Raw genomic sequence first — 24,657 nt, 5'->3', positions numbered from 1 at the left:
TATAAACACCACCAAACCAGCGCCAGATGACCATGGATAGTACCCCCAGGAATGAAGGCTCAATCATCTACATAAAGATATTATCTCTTGTGAGATTATGCCAATTAGAAGTCTCATTTAGATGTGGCTCAGTTAGACCCACTATGCCCCAGTTAGCTTTTATTGACAACTATTTCTATTGGCAGAATAAGGAAGCACATTTATTTTATATCAACAAAGCTTTTTTCTCTTGGTGCGTGCTTGTGTTTTTTTCCCTTTCAGTAAAATCTTTGAAAAAGTAGGCTCTACAGTGGTTCCACGAAATATAATATTTTGTGTTCTGTTGAGGAAGTAATGTCCAGGATGTTCCCTTATCCTGTAACTTTTCACGGTGTTCTTCTGAGGCTCTGCAAACGCCATTCATACACTTAACAGGCCTTTGTATTGCTGTCTTATATAACAAGCATTTGCAATTCAATCAGTCTCGCATTTGTGAAAGTTGGAACTATTGACGTTGTAAATGCTAATGTATTTTTTTACTTATTTTTTTGTCTGCAGTGGAGGGATTTAGAAAACGAGAGACTTAGATCTATTGGCGTTGTAAATGTAAATATTTTTTACGTATGTGCTGTGTAGTGAATGCATGTGGTATGCAGTGGTATTTAGTGTATTGGAATCATTGAGTGGGATTGTGTGTTATGGAGAGCAATTATGTGTTACAGTATTTTGCGTTGTGGAGTGTTCTGTAGTGGAGCTTAATTATGTTACGTGCTGTTGTATTTTGTCGTGAGATATGGAATTATGGCATGTGGATTGTATGCATGTGGTGTGTTATGTAATTGTGTTATTGATTTATATTATGTGGTTTCTTGTGGAATTATTTTGTGTGAAATGGAAATGTGTTGAGTTGATTTGTTTGGAATTAAGTGGCATTGAGTGAAATTATGCTGATTGGATGTACGTGGCATGGTGTGGAGTGTGTTTATGTGGATTGTTGCTATGTGTTACAGATGTGGGGTGTATTTATGTGAGCTAGAGATAGGGAGAAGAAAGCGGATCGAGAGATACAAGAGGAGAGAGGACAAGAGTAAAGAGAGAGGAGAAGGGGAAATTACATGCCAGGCACTTCCTGGGGCAGGGCTCGTCCAGTACCGAGCGAAGTTCACACATTTCACTCTGACTTTATTTTAACTCTGTTCCACGTCCAGTGAGGGGGAGGAAAAGAAAGTACTACAAAGGAAAAAAAAAAAGACAACAGTACAGGAGAGAGGGGCATCCAGCACTGCATAAGACTGATTCTAGCACTGCGTGAGTGAGAGCAAAGAATCAACGAAAGAGATGACGGTGCAGGAGTGACAGCACTGCACGAGAGAGCCATCTACGCTTTGCGCGAGCAACAGCCCGCACTGCATGAGACACCTTGCACTGTATGGAAGTGTTTCTTGACACTGCAGGAAAGAGACTGCAGAACAAGCGAGAGACCACACTTAAGCAAAAAGACAGAAGGGACTTCAGCGGAGAGACCATAGCACTGCAGGAGAGTGACATGCTACACTGCACTAGAAAGGGGGCTGACCTCCGAATTTAATAAGAGACCAGAATAATAAAATGAGTGAGAGAGACCCACAACACTGAAAGACACAGCCCTGTATCGCTGTTGTGGGAGGGGTGGTGTTGGGAAATGAACGAGAGATGGGCGAGGTGAAGGAGGAGGGTGGAGAAATACAAGAGAAGAGAAGGCAAGAGTAAAGCGAGGGGAGGAGGGGAAGTGACATGCCCAGTGCTTCCTGTACTGAGCGAAGCTCACAAGTTAGACCCCGACTCTATTTTAACTCTGTTCCAAGTCCAGTGAGAGGGAGGGAAAGAAAGCACTGCATTAAAAAAAGACAACACTACAAGAGAGATACCGATGCACCCAAAAATATTGTGAGACCGTAGGCTGTTTGCATACTCACACAGTTCTTTGTTCTTATAGGTCGGAATTTCACCCACTGTGTATTTCCACACTACATACTCCCTTCCTCTCCACAATTCTAGTATGCAGTAGGTGAGGCCAGTCTTCTCATCATCAATGCACGTAGCCTTGGAAATGCATCACAAAACATAGTACTACTTGCGCCAGTTCTTCCTAACCTCCTGTTTGAGATAATTAAAATGTCTCAGCTGTTGTCACCCGCACGAGACTGCAACAAACACGGGAACACGATAGCTTTCGACTGTCTCTTGAAAGATTCTTGGCTATCTCACCTGGTGTTTTTCACCATCTTGAATTGGGTTAACTCCCTGATTTAATAAGGGTTGGCAAAGTCGGTCCTTCATCAGGTGCCACCTGGCTGGTTGTAAATGGGCACAACCGTTATTTTAATCTCCCGGCCAGCACCAAACATAGAACAAGGCGACCATCTTGTTCTGGGTCTTTTCTCATTTGGAGCAAGGTGATTGTGGTGGAGGTGCTGTCACCCGTTGAATCTTATCAATGTTGCAACAATTAAGGAGCGGATGGAAGGCAGCAGCCACGGCAACAAACAGTGGAGGAGTTGCAAGGCGTTGTGCAGAAATAAAGCTGTGTGTTTAAGTGCGGTGCTCACCTCCTTAAATTTTAAATGAAGGCAGCACCTCCCGTAAATAAAGGTGGGCTCAAAGTCAAAGCGGCACAGTTTATAAATAAGGCGCATTTAAAGGGATTAGGTGGTGTGGGGAACGGCATGGTGAGATTAAGACCGGCATAGCGGACTGACACGAACAAGCAGTGACCTCGGAGGGCTGGTGGGGGCGGGCATGCACTCGAGGGAATGGCATGAGTAGATAAAGTAAGGGGCCACGCTGATAAAAGCAAGGCATCAGGTGAGGGCAGGAAGCTGGCAGATGTGCCAGCGGCGGCAGTGTGCAAACTTCCTCTGGGAATGCGAACAGCAAAGAACACAAGCATTTGCAATGCAATAGGTCTCGCATTTACGCGAGTTTAAGCTATTGGCATTGTAAATGACAATGCTTTTTATTTATGTTTCACAAACAAATAAAAGGCATTTTCATTTACAATGCCAATAGCTAAAACTCGTATAAATGCGAGACCTGTTGCATTGCAAATGCTTGTTTTTTCCTGGTGGCGACCGTCAGTCTGCGTGAGCCCGAAAATAAAGGGCAGAGGAGGTCAAGGGCGGGGACACCAAAGTATCCTGACGTGACCATTGTATTGGTCACAGTGGGTGCAGGCAAGTAGTGGCCCCACTAAATAAGGTGCGAATCAAGGCAGCAGCAGGGCCATCAGAGGTAGCAGTTTTCGTGCTAACCTAAGACGGATGGTCCTTTCGGTGTTGTTTTGCAGGCCCCTAGACACAGACAGAGGGGAAGGGGGGGGGGGGGGGGGAGGTCGTGGGCACTGCAGAGGCCTTCCTCGATGTGCACCACACAGGCTGAAAGATAAAGTTGCAATTTTAAAAGTAGGGCTATTCCTGCAGTCCCGGGGCGCCTTTTTAAAACAAAGAAGTAGGGGAACGGACTGAAATAATTTTTTTAAGTAGGGGCACACCGTGCCCTTCCGTTCCCGCCCACTTCTAACACTAACTGGGGGTGATACTGCTGCAGAGTTATGTTTTTTTTCCCCCTGAGGGTAAGGGCAAAAATGGAGAGCCGATAGAGACCCGACTAAGCACCTGCTGGCATTTATATTTTTTCAAATAAAGCACAAGTGCGGACCCCAGAAATTCTGGTCTCTCAATGCAGGACAGAATTCCTAAAGGGGCAGTAGCCTTTGCCTTTATTAATCCCGATCTGAGGTTCATGAAACGACCGCGCCTGAGCATCTGTACGCGTGAGGCGACCGGTTGGCGCTTTATCTCGAAGGGGTGATGCGGTCTCAAGTTGCAGACGTACCCTGAATGCGTGTAAAGTGTGGCTGGGAAGAGAATTTCGCAGTGTTTGGTCTAGCTGTCTGGAGCGGCGGAGAGGATGTTAATAGTATCTGACAATGCACAATTGATTAAAAGCACCCTGCTGGACGAATCAGCAAGGCCGTTGTAGTATTGCAGCGGGGAGAGTGCCCTACAGCGGGCCTTTAATGGACTGTTTTGGGGACAGGCTGAAAAATCACCAAAGGTGAAAATGCAGGTGAAGCTGTGCAACAAAACAATCTACCCAATCGTGCATGGTCATTTAATTTAAGTGCAGGAAGGTTCACATAGGGTAAAATACGACTGAGCAAAGAAAGACCACACTAATTGGAAAAAGAATATGACTCAAATGTACACAAATCGTGGTCACATTTGGTTTTATGCACTTTCACAGGATGGACCGCCTAAGCGGAGAGGTATGACTGACATTTGAGGCCAGGTCAGGAGCTGCAATCGACGTAAGGGACACACAGCCCTAGCTTTATACTCTACAGGCCTTCATTTAAGCCTTGACTGCTAGCGTAGGGCACCTGCACCCGTGTTGGGGACTGGGGCATATGTTTAATCATCAGACTTTGACCCTGAGCATTAGAGAGAAAGACAGAAAATGGCAAAATAAGGAGAAGAGTAAGATGAACAAACAGTGATAGAAGGATAACATCACAGTAAAAAGAACCTACAAAGAACCCAACCTAACCTGTTCGATTTATACGAAGAGAGAGCAAGTTTAGGATGTGTTATTGTCTCTGGAATGTAAGGTACGGGTACCGGCACCACAGTAAACCCCTGCTGGGTGAGTGCAATATGTGTACCGCCGCCTTACTGGTACCCGATATTTATGTGTGAAACTAGAGTTGGGCAGTGGAAAACAGGTGATTAATCTAAGAATAGGCACCAGCGCTCTCTGTGAGGTAGGAAGCAGACAGGGACAACAGTGCGTATCCAAAAGGTTTTTAAAAAACATACACAGGCTTTCTTTTCAACCCCACAAAATGTCCATGCAAGTATTTAGTCAGATACGTACTTGTCAGGGATTCCCTTCCTAAAACTAGCAGTGACATCACAACTTCTTACAGATTTCTGGCTATTTGTGGGCACTAATTGGCGCAGAGAGGCAGCTTCATGGCTCATCAGTTATCTTCCGGCTCCCTGCATTTTCAAGGCTGCGTTTCTCTAAACAAAATGCCATGCTCATAGCTCATCTTCCTTTCAATGTGCTGCTGCTTCGGTCTGTTTGTGTCAAGCAAGGATAGAGGAAACGTAAACACTGGTGTCCTGGAGGAGGCGCTGCTTTAGGTCAAAAGGGAGACACACACAGCCAGTCACCGAAGAAGGTGGAGGTTGATCTAGTATCCATACAAACACTGCTCTGCCACAAAGGGGTTTCTTGGGTGCTTGAGGCATTAAAAAGAACTGGTATGTGCCTTCTCTTCCGTACACCAGCTTTCGGAGTTTTGATTTTTACATGCTGTTGAAATTTTAGCAAAGTGGCTATGACACTAGTACACACTGCCCTTTTCAAACGGCCGACATGGACTGGTTGGTGATGGGGACGTAACAGATAAGAGGGAGGGAAGTGAGATGAAGCAACAAAGGGGCAAGCTGGAGATGAGCTAAAGCTGGGGTTGGGTTTTTAAAAGTGGCTATACTGAATAGTGCTAGGGAGCTTCAATGATCAGGGTGGGGTGGGGAGCAAGGGAAACGGCATGTGCACACATAGAAAACAAGCATTGGAAAGTAAAAGCGATCGCGCGTGTGTGTGCGGCCGACTCGTGCGTGTGTGCGGTCGTTAAGGCATGAAACAAAGGGAACAAGCATTGGAAAGTAAAAGCGATCGCGCGTGTGTTCGTGCGTGCGTCCGACACAGCCGCGAAAGCAACAAAGATTGAAAGCTTGCGTTTGTATTTGGTTAGCCCAGAATTCAACTGCGTGTGGTGTTGAATCCTAAGAAAAACTATGTATGTATGACGAACCTTTTACACAACTAAAGTCAAAAGTGCTGTTTAAAAAAAAAAAATGTGCGGCCGTATTAATGGATTGAAAGACCAATTCACCCATCATTTAAGCATTGGCAATCCTGTAATGTACTGTAAGAAGAAAAAACAAGCGGCCGCGAAAGTGAAAGTAATCTCGGTCAAGCGCGGCGCGCGCGCCTGTGCACATGCACTGTAGCTCTAGGCTGGCCTGGTAGCACTTTTTGGAGCCCTCTCAATAAGTCTTGCCAGACCACCGCATGCGCTGGGTCAGGCGAGACCTAACAAGTAGTCCCTAAATGAAAAGATAAAAGCCAGTAGCGTAACTAAACTGAGGTTGGTCGGTGCTGCTTCCTGCAAAAACTGAAGTGACGTATCGGATCGCCAGCCAACAGTAAGCCAGATAAGAAGAGCAATGCCAGACATAACCAATGGCAAGCGGCAAGAGAAATTACCCTGCATATTCTGTTTACTACAGGTCTTGCGACAGCGCACGCTGGCTAGCCTCGACCTAAAAATGACTCCTCATTTTGTAAATTAGTTATGTATACCCTAATCTAAGAGCTGCAGTACAAAATAGATCTTTCTAGAAGGATCTTAGGTGCATATCTACGAACGTTTGAAATTACAAGTTGCAATGTATGAAACTCGTTTAAGTTTCAATAGACCTACCTCATTAATATTCATGAGGCAGGTTGCAATATACAACCCACTGGGAATTGCTAAAAACACATGGATGGTGGCCTGCTAGGGACAGGAGTCCACCATGTCTGGGTGTGCTTTTAAATAATTTTTTTTAATACAGCTCTTTTTTCCTTAAACAAAAAATGAGATGCGTTTCAAAAAGAAAAATGAAGCATTTCAGTTGAATTTTTATTTTTTTATTTTTTTTAGAGTAGGCAGTGGTCCGTGGGATACTGCCTTCTCTAAGAAACGTTTTCACGAAGAGGAAGGGGTCCCCAGAGAACCCTTTCCTGTTTTTGAATGGGTTACCACCAAATTTAATTTGGTTGTAAAAAGCAGATGTTTTACAACTTTTTTCAGGTCGCAAAGCATTCTTACATTCCCTTGCGATTACGTATTAGGGAGGGACAACCTTAACATACCCCTTCCTAATACCGACCTGCAAATCCCAAATCGTGAATCAGTGACAAGGTACTGAATCGCCATTTGGGCTTTGTACATCCCAAAATTTATTTTTCCTGTTGCAAACTGCCAGAGTCTGCAAATCGGACAGCACGCAACAGGAAAATTGCTTTATACTTGTGGCCCTAAGTTATTAGAATATTGATTGGTCCATGTCAGGTAGCATTGCTAGTTCAACCCTGTTATGCCATAGGAAACAATGCAATGTGTGTAGTTTCTGAACATAGAAACCTTATAAAACAAACATAAGCAAAACCAATAGGTCTCGGAAATATGAGAGCTACTGGCGTTATCGTCTTTTAGCCAGGTTGTATAAGGAGCACATCAACTCTTCAGCATGGCTGAAAGTCATGGAAATAAGCGCTATGACGCGGCTAGCGCTGGCCGTGTCATAGCAATTTGTTTTCTGGCAGGAGGGGCGAGACAAGGAACAACACGGGGTAAGGGTTAGGGAAAGCATCACAACATGGGATAAGGTGGAGGGAGGGTAGGAAAAAGGTAGTTTTTGTTTGAAGACGGGGAATTTTACACTTGTGATGCAAGAGACAATACAAGATTAATAGAACTACCTGCAACTAGTGTGAAATAATTTCCTTTTCTCCCATTCTAAAAGAAAATATTTTTGTCACGGCTTATGAAAGGCTAATCGTGCAGGATCTTGTGGAATGCTAAGCTTTTCCCCCCTTTAGTGCTCTCAGGGGATACAAACCATGAATAATATGTGAATGGCAGAATGAAATGAACGCAGAAGGGAAGGAGAGTAAAAAGTAGACGGACAGGTGAAAAGCAGAACGGGGTGGGGGTGAATAGAGAACAGACAGACAGGGGTGAGTAGATGAGAGGGAAAAGAAGCAACAGGGATGGGGCGAGCAGGAGGGGAAAATAAAAACAGTTATGAGGGGAAAAGAAGCAATAGGGAGATGGAGGCAGGAGAGAGTGGGGGGAAAGCAACACAGATGGGGGCGGGTGGTATGGATATAAGAAGCCACTCAAAACCTGTGCATTCATATAGAATGCTTACATACAAATAAAAAAGCAGCTAAAAAATATAGTAGTAGTGGATGGCCACAAGTACTTGGTCCATGGTCCAGAGGAGGGCCAAACTCAAGAAGAAGCATGACCAACTGGAAGGAAGGATTTGAAAGACCTGGAACCAACATATGTTTAGCTATTGGCGGGCTGCAAGCCCATTGACAGCTAACAATGTGTCTTCAAAAGACAGAGCTAGCGCAGCCGAGCTGAGACCTAAAAAAAAAATGCTATGTTTGGAGACAAGCAAGTTCTTTTGGGGCTAATTGAGCAAACAATGTCAGTCTGTCTTTGGCTTTCTTCAGAAACTGACCGTTTGTCAGTCCACTCACAGAATATGACACGTTTATGCTAATTTGTGCTTAACTGATTACTTTTCCAGGCTGGACGACAGACCGGTGAAGGAGCTATTACAATGGTATAATAAGTGATGTATTCCAGTGGGACTCTAGGGGGCTGGTATTTGGGGATACTATAACCCTGATGTACTGCACCAAAAAAGTGTCACAATGCACAATTGACAAGAGGGAACTGGGAATCGATTAAGGACAGGATTCCATTAGAAGACTATTTGAAGACAATTCTTTTGCATGGGATTGTTAATTGATCAAGGAAAGCATTGTGCAACATCAAAAGAAATACAAACAAGAATCTGATCACAGATGGGGAGCCAAACCACGTGATTGGGAAGTAGGTCTATATATCCTGGTTAAAAGACCGGACATTATTTCCAACAGGTACAACAAATACAATGGTCCTGCTAGGATTAAGGAGGTCAAAAGAAATGTGGTCACCATGGCTGATGGCAGAATGTGGAGTATGGACAGATTAATTCCATACTCTGAGCAAAGTAGTGGTAACAAGTCTAATGATGTTTTTAACATGCAACCCAACACGCCTGGTATTAAACGGAGTGACAGAAATGTAAGATCACCTAACTGGCATGGGGATTATGTCATGAAATAATTTCAGCAAATATAATTACCAGTCATATGTCGATTGTATGTTTATCTGCATATCTGTGTCATACGCTGTGACTTAACTTTAGATCTCTTTTTCTTTTGTTTCCTCCTCTTCCTCCTTACCTCCTCCCTACCTCACCTTCTTTCTTTTCTTCGTTACCTTTGGGAAAGAAGGTGTGTTATAACCTTTCCCCAGTTCATGTTATATGCTCTGCACAAAATACACATTGTTTAAACCTTTCATTATTTCTTGTTAAATGCTATGCTTAAAATATATTCTCTTCCTACTTGTAATATAGTTCTCCCCTTTTAGTATGTTCCACCCCCTGCCAGAGACTGTGGTTCCCTCTTAGAATGTGAGCAGGAGTGCACCTTAGAATGTTGGCATACTGCCTGAGGAGCGTTAGGCATGGCAGTTGGAGGAACCGTATGTTGAAATAAACCCACTTATTTTCTTTAAATAACTTCGTTTCCTGGACTAATAACATTTCGCACGAAAATAAGGAGAACAACCGGCGTAAGCCTCAAGGACAGTCACTGAATTGAAGCAGGAAATAGATGAAGTCGATGGAAACGAAGTCCTCCGTGAGAGAGAGAAAAAAAAAAAAAGGAGTACAGAAGCAAAGAAGGTAGGTTGGCTAAACAGGGGTGAGGAACCGTCGTCGTGCCCTGCACAGCATCTAGTAGTCCAGTCGCTGCCAAAAATGTTATAATAAGTCCAGGAAACGAAGTTATTTGAAGAAAATAAGTGGCTTTCTTTCAACATACAGTTCCTCCAACTGCCATGCCTAACTTTCCTCAGGCAGTATGCCAACATTCTAAGGTGCACTCTTGCTCACATTCTAAGAGGGAACCACAGTGTCTGGCAGGGGGTGGAACATACCAAAAGGGGAGAACTATATTACAAGTAGGAATAGAATATATTTTAAGCATAGCATTTAACAAGAAATAATGAAGGGTTTAAACAATGTAGATTTTGTGCAGAGCATATAACATGAACTGGGGAAATGTTAAAACAGTCCCCTACTATTAGGACTCAAGCTCTGTCTTACACCAAAGCCGTCTTTCTCAGGATTAATTCTGAAAGATTGCCTACAGCTGGATAACAGGATGAAGATCCCCTAGCTTAGTTATACAAACCAGATTTTTTTTAAACCTGAGAATATGCAATTACTGTGCTAAACCAGAATAGACTAGTCAAATTGTAAGCTGCAAATCAAACCCCCCACCCCTTTTTAATCTACTGTAGTAATGAAAGGTCGCATTATGCTCAAAACAAGCAGCAGTTTAGTAATTAAAGGGAAATACATTATAATCGAAGTCTAGAACCGTATTTGGTCCTTATGTGCAACCCACAACATAGATTTTCTCTCATGTGATTCCCTTAAAGCACACTGCACTTTTTATTAGGTTTCCCAGTGCAGGGTGGCTGGTCTGTGAACCTGCCAAACTGTCCTTGTGATTATGTGTCTCCGCAGAACACCATGCACTTTACATTGTTTTGTGCCTTATATAGAGCACAACAAAATAGGTTCTTAATCCCAATTTTACGTGCCCCTGCAATTAGATTATAAATTAGGTTTACATAACCTACAGTGCCTAGAGTCCCCGGAAATTTGCTTAGCTGTAATCAATTTTATTTGTGAGGCGCTAGTAGTTAGGAAACATGAAAATTTAATGTGATTTTAGCGTACTGGTGTATTTTCTTCATTCATGATCTTAACATTCATTAAATGAAGCAGAGATGAATTAAGTGAGAGTTTTTACGCTATGTTGTTATGAGATGCAATACTATGTTATTTACATGCTTATGACCGTAGTGTGTAATTCTTTGTAGGCTTTTTGTGTTGCCTTATTAAAAGCTTATCTCTACTATACATCTTTGTCTGTCAATTATATTTTTGAATAAACCAATTAGGTTTTAACCTGTCTTGGGCAGGTTTATTCATTGGTCTTGTGAAGACTCACAAGCTTTTACAAAAACTCAGTCCTGCTCTTGTGCATCGACCCTTTGAATTAGTTAAGTGTCGACAGAATCAACATCAGACTTTTCTTTTACACTTATGATCTTGACCCCCTACCCAAGTGCTACCAAAGGTTTGCTATGACACGACAGGAGAATTAATCCCATGTAGGTAGGTATCCATGCACCATTGAATAGCAACTTTCGATTCACCAAGAGCACTTTAAGCATCATAAGGGATATGAAGTACTGTGCAAAAAATTCAATACAAAACAGACTCTGGCCAGCTTTCAAAGCACATTCAACAATCTATTGTAATGCCTGAGCAGCACTCTACCATACTAAATCAAGAACATAAAGTCAATCGATCCACAGCGTGGAGAGTCTGGGTTGGCAAAGGCAGACCACACCTTAGCTCAGAGGCCAGACAGAACTTCACTCCAAGATCATCTAATTACAGAAACTACAAGCCAGTGATATCCTCAGATCTCCAAACGCTTACCTGAATGATGACTTTGTATATATGCAGTATTTACCCACTGGATTTCTTTCTTTTTTTTAAAGTCTCGCTGAGCCAGCACACGCGCTGCTCCGAGACATTTAGTATCGGGTTTTCAAACGGCTGCCTGGTGGCCTAGCGCTTGCGCTCAAGCAAGCGTGCACGCGCGCAGTCGCCCTCTGCCTCTCTTCCAGCACGATCACTAACTTTTTCGTGCTGCATCACTAGCGTGTTTTTTTTTATTTATACGCGCGCATCACTAACGTGTTTTTTTTTATGTATACGCACGCGCATCACTAGCGTGATTTTATTTGCGTTGACTCATTAAGACTCGGGTGCAGTTTGAGGTGTATCAGGAAGTGATGACCTTTGTTTCACATATGGATATTCTCAGAAGAACTTTGGGCGTCAGTGTGTTCTCACTCTCCCTTTTGAAGCGGTCATTCTGTGCTGCATCCGTCACGGTCTCCCAGGTCTGCTGTTACTCTCGATGCAGGACGTGTTCCCAGCCCTTGCTCCTCGTCTCCCCTTGCATCAATCACCTCAAGCCTCAGTCTGTTGTCTGCTTCGCTTGCTCTGCTCGTGCATTACACAGTTTATCTGCGCCATTGCACTCGTCCAACATTCCCACACGCTTCCACTGGAGGCCTCTGCGTTACTGCCGGTTCCAGTTCTGCATTCTTATCAGCGTGTAAAGATTCACACGGCCGGACCCGCCCTCTTCCACACATGTGCTTCCTGGTCTCCTTCCGGTCACGTCATTTCTACCCCTGCTCTCTCCAGCTTCACCGCCCCCACCCTGGCTCGCTGCCTCTATGTCTGGCACACCGATCCCTCCGTCCGGGACACTGCCGCCTTCTCTCTCTGGCTCACTGCCCCTGACTAGGTCTACACCTCACGTCTGGAACGATGGCCACTCTGCCTGGCAAGCTGTCCCCCTCTGCCCGGCTCTCTGCACCCTCCCTCCAGCATTATATTTACCCTCTCTCTGGCACGAAGACCCCTCTACTGCCTCTCTACCCCCTCTGTCTCCCTGCCCTACTATTCTGTTACTTGTCCATCTGGCTCTATAGTTCTCGGTCGGGCATGATGCCCGCTCGGTCTATCACAATTCCTCCATTGCCGGGCTGTCTGTCCCCTCTTTCTTTCTAACCCTGCCCCACCTCTCTTTCTGGATCTCTGCCCCTCTATAAGGCACACTGCCCCTGCCCTCCCACCATCTCACTCTCTGCTTGCTCTGTCTGGCACTCTGCAAACTTTGTCGTGTACTCTCTGCTGTCTGTATCCAATTCTCGCTGGTGAACTCGCTTCTCTTTGCTCTTGTTTGGTTGTTTGTGCTCCACTATCCAGTTCATTCTGCTCCTCTGTCCCGTTGACTGCACTCCTTCGTCCTGTTTACTTTGCTTCTCTGTCCTGATCTTTCTACTTCTTTCTTGTTCACTCTGCTCCTTCGTCCCGTTCACTCTGCTCCCCTGTCCATGGCCCTCCACTCCTCGGTCCATGCAGCTCTGCACCTCTACCCTGTTAGTTTTGCCTTCTGTCCTGTTCTCTCTTCTTTCCTGTTCACTCTTCTACTCTGTCCTGTTCACTGCTCCTCTGTCCATGACCTTCCACTCCCCTATTCATGCCGCTCTTCACCTCTGTCCTGTTCACTCTGCTCCTCTGTTCTGGTCGTTTTTTCTTCCGTCCACCCCGCTCCTGTCCTGTCCACCCCGCTCCTCTGTCCTGTCCACCCCGCTCCTCTGTCCTGTCCACCCCGCTCCTCTGTCCTGTCCACCCCGCTCCTCTGTCCTGTCCACCCCGCTCCTCTGTCCCTTTGACTCTGTTCCTTGGCCGTCTCCTCTCCTCTGTACTGTCCATTCCTCTGAGCTGTTCTCTCTGCTCAATGCATCACAGCTATCCCAAGAAAAACCCCTGCCACCGTCTTACCACATTCAACCACCAATGGAATATTGGAGTTAAAACACTACTAAGGGGCATGCCAAGGTGCAATAACTAAAACACATTAAAATACTAAGTTGCAAGTATAGAAACATCATCTCACAACAGATCATCTACGTTAACAATGTTCAAGGATTGGATTTTACAGCGCTACGGCCTTGGGTGTGATGAGATGGTGGCCGTGCTTTAAAAGCACAGACATATCTAGCTTTAATTGGCTCTACGCTGGACTATTGCAACGCCCTTCTCACTAGTGCGAGCAAGCGTAGTATACATAAACTCCAGATGACTCAGAACGCCGCAGCTAGAGTACTGCTCGGGCTTACCCGCTATGATTCGGCCTACAAGGCTCTCGCAGAGCTACATTGGTTGCCCATCAGCAAACGGATTCAGGTCAAAGCGTTATGTATTGCGTTCAAGGCTACACATGGTCTGGGTCCTTTGCAACTGTGAAAGTTTTTCAAACCCTATATCCTGGCCAGGTCACTGAGATCATCAGACAGTGGCAACCTGACCATCCCCAAGGTACAAAGTAACAAGCATTGGCATAGCCAATAGGTCTCGCGTTTGGGACCTTATAAGTGTTTAGCCATGCAACAGTTGATGCTGTTGCAGGAAGGATATTGTGCTGCATAACTAAATACTTATAAAGCCCCAAAGGCGACACCTATTGGCTATGCCAATGCTTGTTTTAAATAGAGCCTTTCCTCCTTTCTACCCCTACCAAGGTGTACAGTTCATGCCTGTAACGAGCTGGATAATAGGAACTCTGCATCTGTATGCTAAAAAGCACAACATAAGCACCTTTTCTTTCTGGTAACTGCTCTTCCCTAAGTTGTTTGTTTTACAATTTATTTCATAGCTGTAGCAAATGGATGTCTTCCCTCTAGAGAAGACCATCATGGTGCTGCCAGCTCAGTGTATCCCACATAGATTTCAACCAGGAGTAAACAAGCACTTATATTAAAAAAAAAAAAAAATCAAACCCTGCAAGTCAACCACTGAACAGGATGAAAGCAACAATCTAGATTTTCCAAGTGATCCAGGCATCAGGGAGCCATTGATAGTGTCAAAAAATTACTTGTTAAGATACCAATCCACTAACTAGAGCCGACACAAAGCAATGACTAAGCAGTGCTAGTGTGCTGCAACATCAGGACAAGATGCCAGCCTCTGGACCTGGAATTCTCTATGTATGGCATGAGGAGCTGCTGGATCTTCCTGTGGCCTTGACTGCCACACCAGGTTTACAAAGGAACATTTAATAGCTTGCATGGTGCACAATATTTACCTCAAAATATTTAGACGTAACACGGTCGAAGTGAATTTACCCAAAGGGAAAGCCTCACAGTGATTAAAGACTTAAAGTCAACAGCACCAGGAACCAAGACCAGCAACTTGCATAACAACTTCCTATGACACCAATTAACTTAACATGCTCTTGTAGTGTTAATTGGTCAAATTTTCACACACCAACCATCTTATGCACTTCCATGTGATTTCAAAGTTAACAAAAAGGGGTAACAGGGTCAAGAGTAGACATTAGTGACCCACTCCACATTCAAAGATCACCTTGACAACACTTGAGGGAGAGAAGGGTGAACTTCAAGGAGATATATTGTAAAGACGGCTTATGAAGCACATATTTACCAAAATGTAGTGAACTAACACAGAAGGAATCTGGGATACATCATTACAAGGTCAAATGCTAGGTTTGGTTGTGCCCTGCCTTCATCCCAAAGAGTTTAGAATCATGCACTTTATGGATTCTTTGCTCTGAATCCCTTGGACAGCTGCCTACCGCAAATCCAAAATAATTCATTCGGGTAGGTGAACCCATTTGTTATGCGAAAGATACTTATAAAGCGCACGTACACTATACGGTTTCATGGCGCTGGGGTCCAGGGAGTACTACCACTAAGTGATTCATTTGTACGGCTGGTGAAAGAGCCAGGTCTTTAGAAGTTTCCTAAATTGGGGATATGATGTCAATCTGATGTCCAGAATAGAGTTCCAAAATTGAGGGGCCAAGACCACGAATCTTATTCCCCACTTTCTTGCGTTTAAAAGATGGAGTAACTTGGAAATTGAGATGGGAAGACTTAAGATCCTGAGAAGGGGATACCCAAGGAGATACAAACACTGGGCATTTGCCATGAAGTGCTTTAAAAATGATGCAACCCGGATTGAATGCCCTGCGTGTTACTTTTACATTAGAGGGGTGAGTTGGTGCCTTTTCACATTAAACATCCAGCCAAACATTATGTCTTCAAGAATACTGTAATAACCTACCTAATTCATTCAGGTATGCAACCCTTTTCACATCAAATATCTAGGCACTCATTATGTCTTCAAGGTTACCTACCTATCTCAAGCTAAATCAGAGTTCAGTTACATCCAGTTTCATGGTTGGTTTGCTATTTATAGACAAGGAAAATAGTTGTTCTATAGAGGATATCATTAGCAGAATGTCAGTGGTCCCAAACACTACCCATCCCATACAACTAATGTAAGGGAGAGGTGTGGCACAGCTGCCAGCTCGGCTCAATCCAGAGCGCAGGGCTCACGGTTTGCTCCCCGGCAGCAGCTCAGCATCATGCGACTCTAGGCAATAGCGCACTTAATCTCCCAGACGGCCCCCAGCACCTTGAAACCCTTATGGGGTAATACGTTTGTGCTTTACAAATAAGGATTTATAAACGGTTTCATTGGTTCAGTGGAGTAACTGCAGACAACCTTCTGCAGCTTTTAGAATCAAATGAGGGTTGTAACATAAATGATCTCCGACTTCCATTCATACAAAATAATACGAAAAAGGTTGGCAGGAGTTCGGTGGATGGGGTCAGTTTTAAGGTATAAAAGAAATATTCTGATATGGCATTTGCACCTACACTCCTAGAGAAATTCTCAGAAACCATTTTGCCTTTCTCATTTCATTGAGCAAGCCGGGGAGAATATAACTTCTTTGTTTTTCTCTCTCCACTTGGAACACCCTTCCTCTGAACCTCTGGCCTCATCTCACTTGTTCTGGCCGTCGGTACACCTTGTAATACCTGATTGCTTCCAATCAAAGGGGCATATCAGCAAGGGGCCGCGATAGAATTATTACCGCTTTAGCGTCCGTTTTCGGGTGAAAAGCAGCGATAATACTATCCCACTATCAGCAAAGACACACTAGCTCGTGTTTTCATGCCTCAGCGCTCTTTCCCTTAACGCCCAGCTTTGCACCTCTAATGAGATGCAAAGTGGGCGTTCCTCACCAGAATAACGTGGGAAATGTTGCTAACTGACATTTCTCCTAATATTGATCTGCTAACCTGCACAGCGATAAGAAAAGTAGCGTCAACCGCGCTTATCGCTACTTTCCTTACGCCTGGTTTCAATTAGACGTAGCCATTATATCCAATGGAAGGTGGATATTATGGCTAAGTCTGTCCTGCCCTATCATCAAGCTATCGCCTTTCGCTGTGCGATTATAACTAGATTTCCAGCGATAATCGCACGTTTAGCAGCCATCGCTTGGATTTTTATCGCTTTGGAGATAAGCATCGCTGATAGCACGCTATCACAGCGATAAAATCCAGCGATAATTATCCTTGCGCTAAGCGCGCTCAGCGATAAAATTATCGCCGGCTGTTGCTGATATGCCCCACAGTTAGTAGAGCACCCTAATGTTCTTACCTCCAGTGCCACTAAATCATTAAGTGTACATGTGCTAAGTGTGTACCTTATAACATAAGCCAACTTTGCTTCCACTGAAAAGTCCCATTGCTGTAGACAAAATAATCATCATCACCGTAACCGCATGCTTTGAAAACATTAAGTTGCTCCCTACAGAAACTGTCTAAGTGAATACTAAAACACACTAGACACATACGGCAAAAGTAATCTGACCCCTATCAGCAGGTATGAAAGGTGGCCAGGAAACACCTCATCTAGATTCGAGGTTCCTGTGGACTAATACAAAGCTACTGTCTCTGCCCACGAAATCCTAGGAGACAGACTCTTCAACACCCTGAACTGTTCCAAGCATGTGATGTATTGAGAAAAATAATCTATACGTGTCAAATAGTCTACCTCACCACTGACAAAACATCAACATTTTCTATCACTAATGTTGAGGGAATGCAGGGCAGGAATAAGACCAAATCCTTAGCTGCTCAGTCACCAAAAACAGCCTTGCAGTAACTTCCAACGTACACTCACCATCATGAACCAGACAATAGCTTCTCAAGCAGCAAGCTGCCCTCAAGACTGCCTATGACACTTTGGATTCATCAACAATTCTTTAATGATTGCACCATTCATAGTAAATGTTCTGGGTTACACAGAAGACCTTTCAGAGACCACACTCATTGCCATCTCGTATGAGATTCTTAATTTGGAAAATGTGTTTTCAACGCCGTTCTTATAGACTGGTGAGGTGTGGATGGACCATGTTCACCTCAAAACTTCGGCAACATCACAAAACATACAATACTGGATTATTCGATGAACCTACCAGTTTCTGTTCAAAATAGTTTTACAACAAATAAATCTGACAACACCATCGTTAGAAAAAACATTTAGCGAGCAAAGGGCAACAAGAAACAACTGAATACTTAATGTTTTAAAACACGACATCCCTAATACTATATCAAAAGTGTCTTCGTTCATCCTAATGAAAACTTCCCTCTTCAGAGCAACCTCAAAAACAAAAGAGATCCGCCAACAGTTTACGATTCCACAGACAAAACCTACTTTATTACAGGTTAGACAACGTTTAAATAAAATCTAAAAAGTGCGTACTACCCATTTTACTAAAAAAGCCCTTAAGGGCAGCTCGTCAATGATTAAAGGGGAGAAAACTTGCAGGACTACTGATAATATAAGAATCAAAAAGGCCAAGTAAATAAATTCGATGATGTGCACTTGACGACAGCTCTAACAGATTGTTCAATCGAACCGCATGTTCACAGCTCGTACAGTTAATACCAGCGCATAACCAGATCCAACGTGCTCATAATCGCACAGTTAATACCAGCGCATAACCCGATCCAACGTGCTCATAATTTTAGTAGCAAAGTGAACTGACGCAGAAGATGTGATTTTACCAAGATCAAACGTGTCAAGGGAAGAGAGAAGGCACTACTGAACTAGTGCCTTATTTTACCACCATCTAAGATTGGAGCTTTAAAGTCAATGGAGAAATCGGGAGGAACATAAAATATGTATATTTTAGTGAGGTGTCAAGAATAAAGCCTGAAGGTTATGAACATGTATCGAACTCCAGAAGTGGCGAGAGAGCTATGTGTTCCCGCCGGAGCATCGGGGGTACCGAGAGGATATGCGTGACCTCTTCCCCCGCGCCAAGCAGGTCAACTCAAGAACCTCTTTCCCCACTCTCACTCGCTTATTCTTACCTACTACCGGCTCCTTGGCCTCTGAGCGCGCTAACCTCGAAACTGGCTGAAGCGAGCCGAGTGACCCAATTGGGGGCATGAGGAAACCGTCCCAAGGAGAAGAATGAGACGTGGGAAGCCGCCGCACATTCCCAGCGTGCCCCGCGAGCGGCAGGCACCAAAAAGAGACAGGCAAGGAGAAGGCTAGCGAACAAGAGGGCCTCTGTCTAATGGTTGCTAAACCCGGCAACCATCTTTGAATTGTCAAGTTTCTTGCAAATCGCAAACTCTTCTTCTAAAGACAAAAAACAAATCTGAGAAGCAATTAAAAATTTCAGCAGAGTGCTTATTTGGGCACAAGCATATGTAAAAACTATGCCCAAGTTAAAAATAGTCTTTATTACAGTAACACAAAAAAGTTAATCATAACATTGGAAATGACCACGAGTGTTATAGTTATAACTTCTACGAACTAGATACAGTTCACCAACCACTAATAGCTTCTTGGAATCACAAATACCCTCTACAAAATGGTCGCCTCTTCGGAATAACATAACTAAGCTATGTCTCTCTTCTATTTCCTTCAAGGTGGGCGGTCTTGTCAGTCGAACAGGTTACTAGCAGGAAAACAGAAAACGGACTGGACTGACAAGGTCATCGAAAGGCTGTGCAGGCTCTTGTTTGGACTTAGTAGTCATATTAAAACGGGCGACATTGTGTAAAGGGCAAAGGAAATCGCGCCGCGAAAGGAAGCCAAGGTCATACGGGCTCCCCTTGAAAAAACATTGCAGGCGGGCCCAATACTTTTGATGTGTCGAAAATTCTGTGTAAAAATCATGAATAATAATTTTATTTTATGTTGAGCAGTTCTCATAGTTTATCAACACAAGGAGTATCTTAAACCTCATTACTGTCACTTGATCAACTGATAACAGTTATTTTAGGGTTTACACAAAGTGTGAATATTTATGCAAAATTTCGAGGGTCTCGTTACTTTTATCCTTATAAACTGTTTGCAACTATTTTAGGGGCGCTGAGGGTGTTGATGCGTTTGAAACTAGTGGGTGACCAGATTTTGAGAAGGAAAAACCGGGACAGGCTAGACATAAAAGTAGGACTAAAGCCTTTAGTCTTTATATCTTGCCTATCCAGTTGTTGCATAGCCCCATATATACAATCAATCAATCAATCAATCAATCAATCAATCAAAGCATTTATATAGCTCACTACTCACCCAGAGGGTCTCAAGGCACTAGGGGAGGGGGGTCCGCTACTGCTCGAACAGCCAGGTCTTGAGTTGCTTCCTGAAGGCGAGGTGGTCCTGGGTCAGGCGGAGGTGAGTCGGGAGGGAGTTCCACGTCCTGGCAGCGAGGAAGGAGGGGGACCATCCCCCTGTGGTGGCTCTTCGGATGCGGGGGACGGTGGCGAGGGCGTGGCCGGTCGATCGAAGCTGGCGTTTGGGAGCGTAGAAGTTGAGGCGGCTGTTGAGGTATCCTGGGCCTTGGTTGTGTAGGGCTTTGTGTGCGTGGGTGAGGAGACGGAAGGTGATTCTCTTGGTGACCGGGAGCCAGTGCAGGTCTCTCAGGTGTCCGGAGATGTGGCTGCGACGGGGGATGTCCAGGATGAGTCGTGCTGAGGCGTTCTGGATCCGCTGAAGTCTTTTCTGGAGTTTGGCGGTGGTTCCGGCGTAGAGGGAGTTGCCGTAGTCCAGACGGCTGGTGACGAGGGCCTGGGTTAACGTCTACCTGGTCTCGGTGGGGATCCACCGGAAGATCTTTCGTAGCATGCGCAGGATGTTGAAGCACGACGAGGAGACGGCGTTGACTTGTCTGGTCATGGAGAGGGTGGAGTCCAGGATGAAGCCCAAGTTGCGTGCGTGGTCTGTTGGTTTGGGTGCGCTGCCTAGGGCGGGGGGCCACCAGGAGTCGTCCCAGGCGGAGGGTGAGGATCCCAGGATGAGGACTTCCGTCTTGTCCGAGTTCAGTTTCAGGCGGCTGTTCTTCATCCATTCGGCTACCTCTTTCATCCCTTCGTGGAGGTTGGCTCTGGCGGTGGCGGGGTCGTTGGTGAGGGAGAGAATCAGCTGGGTGTCGTCGGCGTAGGAGATGATGTTGAGGTTGTGCTGGCGTGCGATGTCTGCGAGGGGGCTCATGTACACGTTGAAGAGGGTTGGACTGAGCGAGGAGCCTTGAGGAACGCCGCAGATGACTTCGGTGGCTTCAGATCTGAACGGGGGGAGGCGGACTCTCTGTGTCCTTCCGGCGAGGAAGGAGATGATCCACTCCAGTGCCTTCTCCTGGATTCCGACGTTGCTGAGTCGCTGCACTAGTGTACGGTGGCAGACAGTGTCGAAGGCCGCGGAGAGGTCTAGGAGGATGAGGGCCGCTGTTTCTCCGTTGTCAAGCAGAGCTCGGATGTCATCGGTGGCTGCGATCAGGGCGGTCTCGGTGCTGTGGTTGGCCCGGAAGCCAGACTGCGAGAGGTCGAGGGATCTGTTCGTCTCGAGGAAGGCGGCCAGCTGCTTGTTGACGGTCTTCTCGATGACTTTTGCAGGAAACGGGAGCAGCGAGATGGGGCGGTAGTTCTTGAGGTCGGTGGGGTCGGCTGATGGCTTCTTTAGTAGAGCGCTGAGTTCGGCGTGCTTCCAGCTCTCCGGGAAGGTAGCGGTGTCGAAGGAGGTGTTGATGATGTCCCGCAGGTGGGGTGCGATGACAGCGTCGGCCTTGTTAAAGACGTGGTGAGGGCAGGGGTCGGTAGGAGATCCGGAGTGGATGGAGTTCATCGTGCGGACGGTGTCTTCGGTGCTGATCGGGGTCAAGGCGCGGATGCTTGTAAGTGAGAGAGAGAGAGAGAGAGAGAGAGAGAGTGTGTGTGCGTATATATAAATATATATATATATATATATAAGATTACAAACGGAAACAGGGTAATAGTCACCAAAGTTCTATACAGCCCAAACGTGGGCTTAAAACCTCCAGGTGATCCAACAGGGATGTACACCCACCAACCAGGGCCCGCCACTGACTCCGAAATGGGCCTTAAGATTCCAACATAACTCCTCTCAAGGAAAAGTATTCCAAAGCAGGGTGCACCTCTCAGCTATTCTTCTGGCCGTTGCCTGAACTAGAGAGAGATCCCCAACGTAAAATCTGGCATTATATTATAAATATAAATTATAGCCTATTGCCAACAATTATCGGGTGGTAGAAATAAGACAGAAACAACTCAATTTTGCGTCAATATTTGTTATAACAATACTTTTGAACAAATGAATTATAGTATCAAAGACAATTGTGGGATAATCTTCTACACGAGAGCCGAGAGCATATGATTTGGATGCCATGGCTCCTCTAGTAGAATGCGCCCCAAAGACAGAAATGTCGACGCCTGCTTCTGCCAGTAGCCATTTCATTCACCTGGCTAATGTATTTGCAGACACCTGTTTGTAGGATTTTTGTAAAGCAACCAGTAGTGTTCCTCCATCCTCTTGTCTCTCATCACAGGTAGCGATCTCATAATCTTTTAAGCATTGCACCAAACATAATTTGCTATTCTGGGAAACTCGGATAGGTTACCAACCTGGAATTAGATTTGGTCCGGGGTGTGATAGTAAAGGAAACGCCTTCTGGAGAGAATACTCTTCCTGACAGATCCAATGCTCGTACGTCCGATACCCTCTCACAGGAAATCAGATATAATAATGTAAAAATGTAAAAAAACCCAACTTCTTCTTGCATCGTGTTGACCTATGCGTCATCCATTTTCTCTGTCCTCTTTGCCAGCCCCTGCTCTGTTCTTGGCACTCCCCCTGCACAATCGTGTGTAAAGAAACGAGATTGGGGTATTGTGAAATATGTGTACACACAGAAGCAGCACAAAAGAACAGCTGGCGTCTGCTCCGAGTTTCCTATTAATGGTTAAACCATGAATAGAGTGTACGTAGATAGCGTATCTTGTTATGCAGCTCCAAGACTCGAAGTTGCTTAAACACTAAGGCTGTTGGTGTTTGCATTACCTCATTGTGTGTGTATTTCTCAAGCACTATTTACACCATTAGGCATCCCCTGCTTGTGAACTTTTCCTATAAAAGCCCATGTAATCATTGCTCAGTGTGCTTCCTCCTTGAGTGCCTCTTGGTGCTCGTCGGACGGAGCCCCAACTCATGAGTGTTAATAAATTGCCTGATTCTTACTTCACTCCAGTGTCGATTCTCCTTACTTGTTTGAACCCGTGGACGAAGGGTGACCCTGCATCAGTGTGTCTGGCAGAAGGCACACTTCCAGAAATTGGCACCCAATGTGGGGTCCCATCAAAGGCCTGCAGTTGGACCGGGGAAGGAGATCGTGTCGGTGAGAAGAAACTTCACTGAGGTGCGCACCACCTGAGGAGACTAGTTCTCGTGGCCAAGGTGTCTTTTTCTGCTTCCCAACTCTGATCTTCCCGGCAGCTGCTGACCTTGACTGGGGTTTCCGGACGGCTATTTGGAATTGATCATTTGATCATGGAGGATCGACAGGTGGGAGTTAAAGACTACGACTAGGTAGGATTGTATTGGACCGGTTTTTGTTTGTTTGGTATTTGTTTGATTAACATTTGCAAATGTTAGGATTATACAGGTAATGTGAGAAAATGTTCTCTGTTCGTAAGCTACTGTTTATACCTTATACAACATGCCTGTTTTTAGTAAATTATGGAAGTTTGGTATTGCTGCTGCGATAAGCAGCACATTTTGGAAGAGAGTCAGCCGGCGCCCGGTACCCAGAAGGTACGCCGAATTTTGAAATGTATGTTAAACATGGTATTTGTCCCATCATGTATAGTGCATTGTGGAACAAATATACAAAAGGGGATCCCCAATTTCAGTGGCCATTAGAGGGGATGATGGACCCTCATAAACTTGAGTACTTAGAAAAAGAATTGTTTGCTAGGAAAGTTAGACCAGCTATGTTTGACAGTTTGCGTATGTGGAGGAAGGAAGTGAAGGATCGGCAGCTCAAGGCAGAGAAAGTGAGAAAGAAACAGGAAAGGAAGACAGTTTATCAAAAGTTTAAGGAATTAAAGGATAAAGAAGTTCAGGAAAATATCGAATGTTTTGATGGAGAACATAGATTGAAAACATTTAAAGAATATGTCGTTAGGCCAACGGCGACGGCCCAGGCGCACCATGATGATGTTGATTCAGAAACTGATGGATGATTGATTTAACAACCCCCACACCCATACACACCTTTGGCACCCCCTCCCCCTGGACCACCAAATCCTGTACTTCCTGTGATGCAGCCCCCACCTCCTCCACCGATAATTGTCCAACCCCCTACTTTTCCACCTGTGCAGACTCGTCCCTTATCCCCCAATCCCAAGTTGATGCACCTGGACCAGCAGCTGGTCTCGTACCTATCCCAGCTCCCCAAATTCTCCACTCTGCCATACCTCAACCACACCAAGATTTAATAAAACAGATAGTATTGAGTTGGCTAAATGATCCGGAAATGGAGGCAGGAGTAATGATAGACCAGATACAAGATTTCTCTGAAGGCGAGCTCCTTTGTCTCTTAAACAAACTTTCTTACCAGTTTTTGGCCCAATGGGAGATGATTATGGGGGAAAATGGTCCAGACGATGTTAGAGCCATTAATCGGCAGTGCCAGGTAGGGGCCTTCCCTGTAGGAATGGTTAATACTGCCATAGCCACAATAATGCAGCACAGCGACAAACTTTTTGCCTCTCCCCGGATAAGACCTATGAGGGAAGCCGCACCCCAGTTTATCGCCGGGAGAGGAAACGCAAACAATGATGATCCTAACAGCCCCGATGCTAGAGCCCATTTCTTGCATAATTGGATATACACGCCCTGGAAAAGGATGGATGTTCTCACTCTTAAAGCCTCTTTACCT

At 45.1% G+C, this 24,657-nt stretch overlaps 1 protein-coding gene and 1 pseudogene across 2 annotated transcripts in view; both read right to left on the bottom strand.

Annotated features, from left to right (window-relative positions):
* The window catches only part of ZFAT (zinc finger and AT-hook domain containing), a 1,096,910-nt gene extending 1,077,976 nt beyond the window's left edge, over window positions 1-18,934 (bottom strand). For both annotated transcript variants that reach the window (XM_085604879.1, XM_085604878.1), the window contains exon 1: window positions 18,785-18,934. The gene's annotated coding sequence lies outside the window, so the exon portion shown is untranslated. The remainder of the gene's footprint in view (window positions 1-18,784) is intronic.
* Window positions 18,935-18,990: 56 nt separating this feature from the next.
* Window positions 18,991-24,657, bottom strand: part of LOC146830688 (uncharacterized) — a 28,890-nt pseudogene continuing 23,223 nt past the window's right edge.

The sequence above is a fragment of the Triturus cristatus genome, chromosome 5_1 (genome assembly GCF_964204655.1).
Source record: "Triturus cristatus chromosome 5_1, aTriCri1.1, whole genome shotgun sequence".
Classification (NCBI taxonomy): domain Eukaryota; kingdom Metazoa; phylum Chordata; class Amphibia; order Caudata; family Salamandridae; genus Triturus; species Triturus cristatus.
Note: the sequence above shows the minus strand (reverse complement) of the source record. Positions and strands in the feature narration are given on the sequence as shown.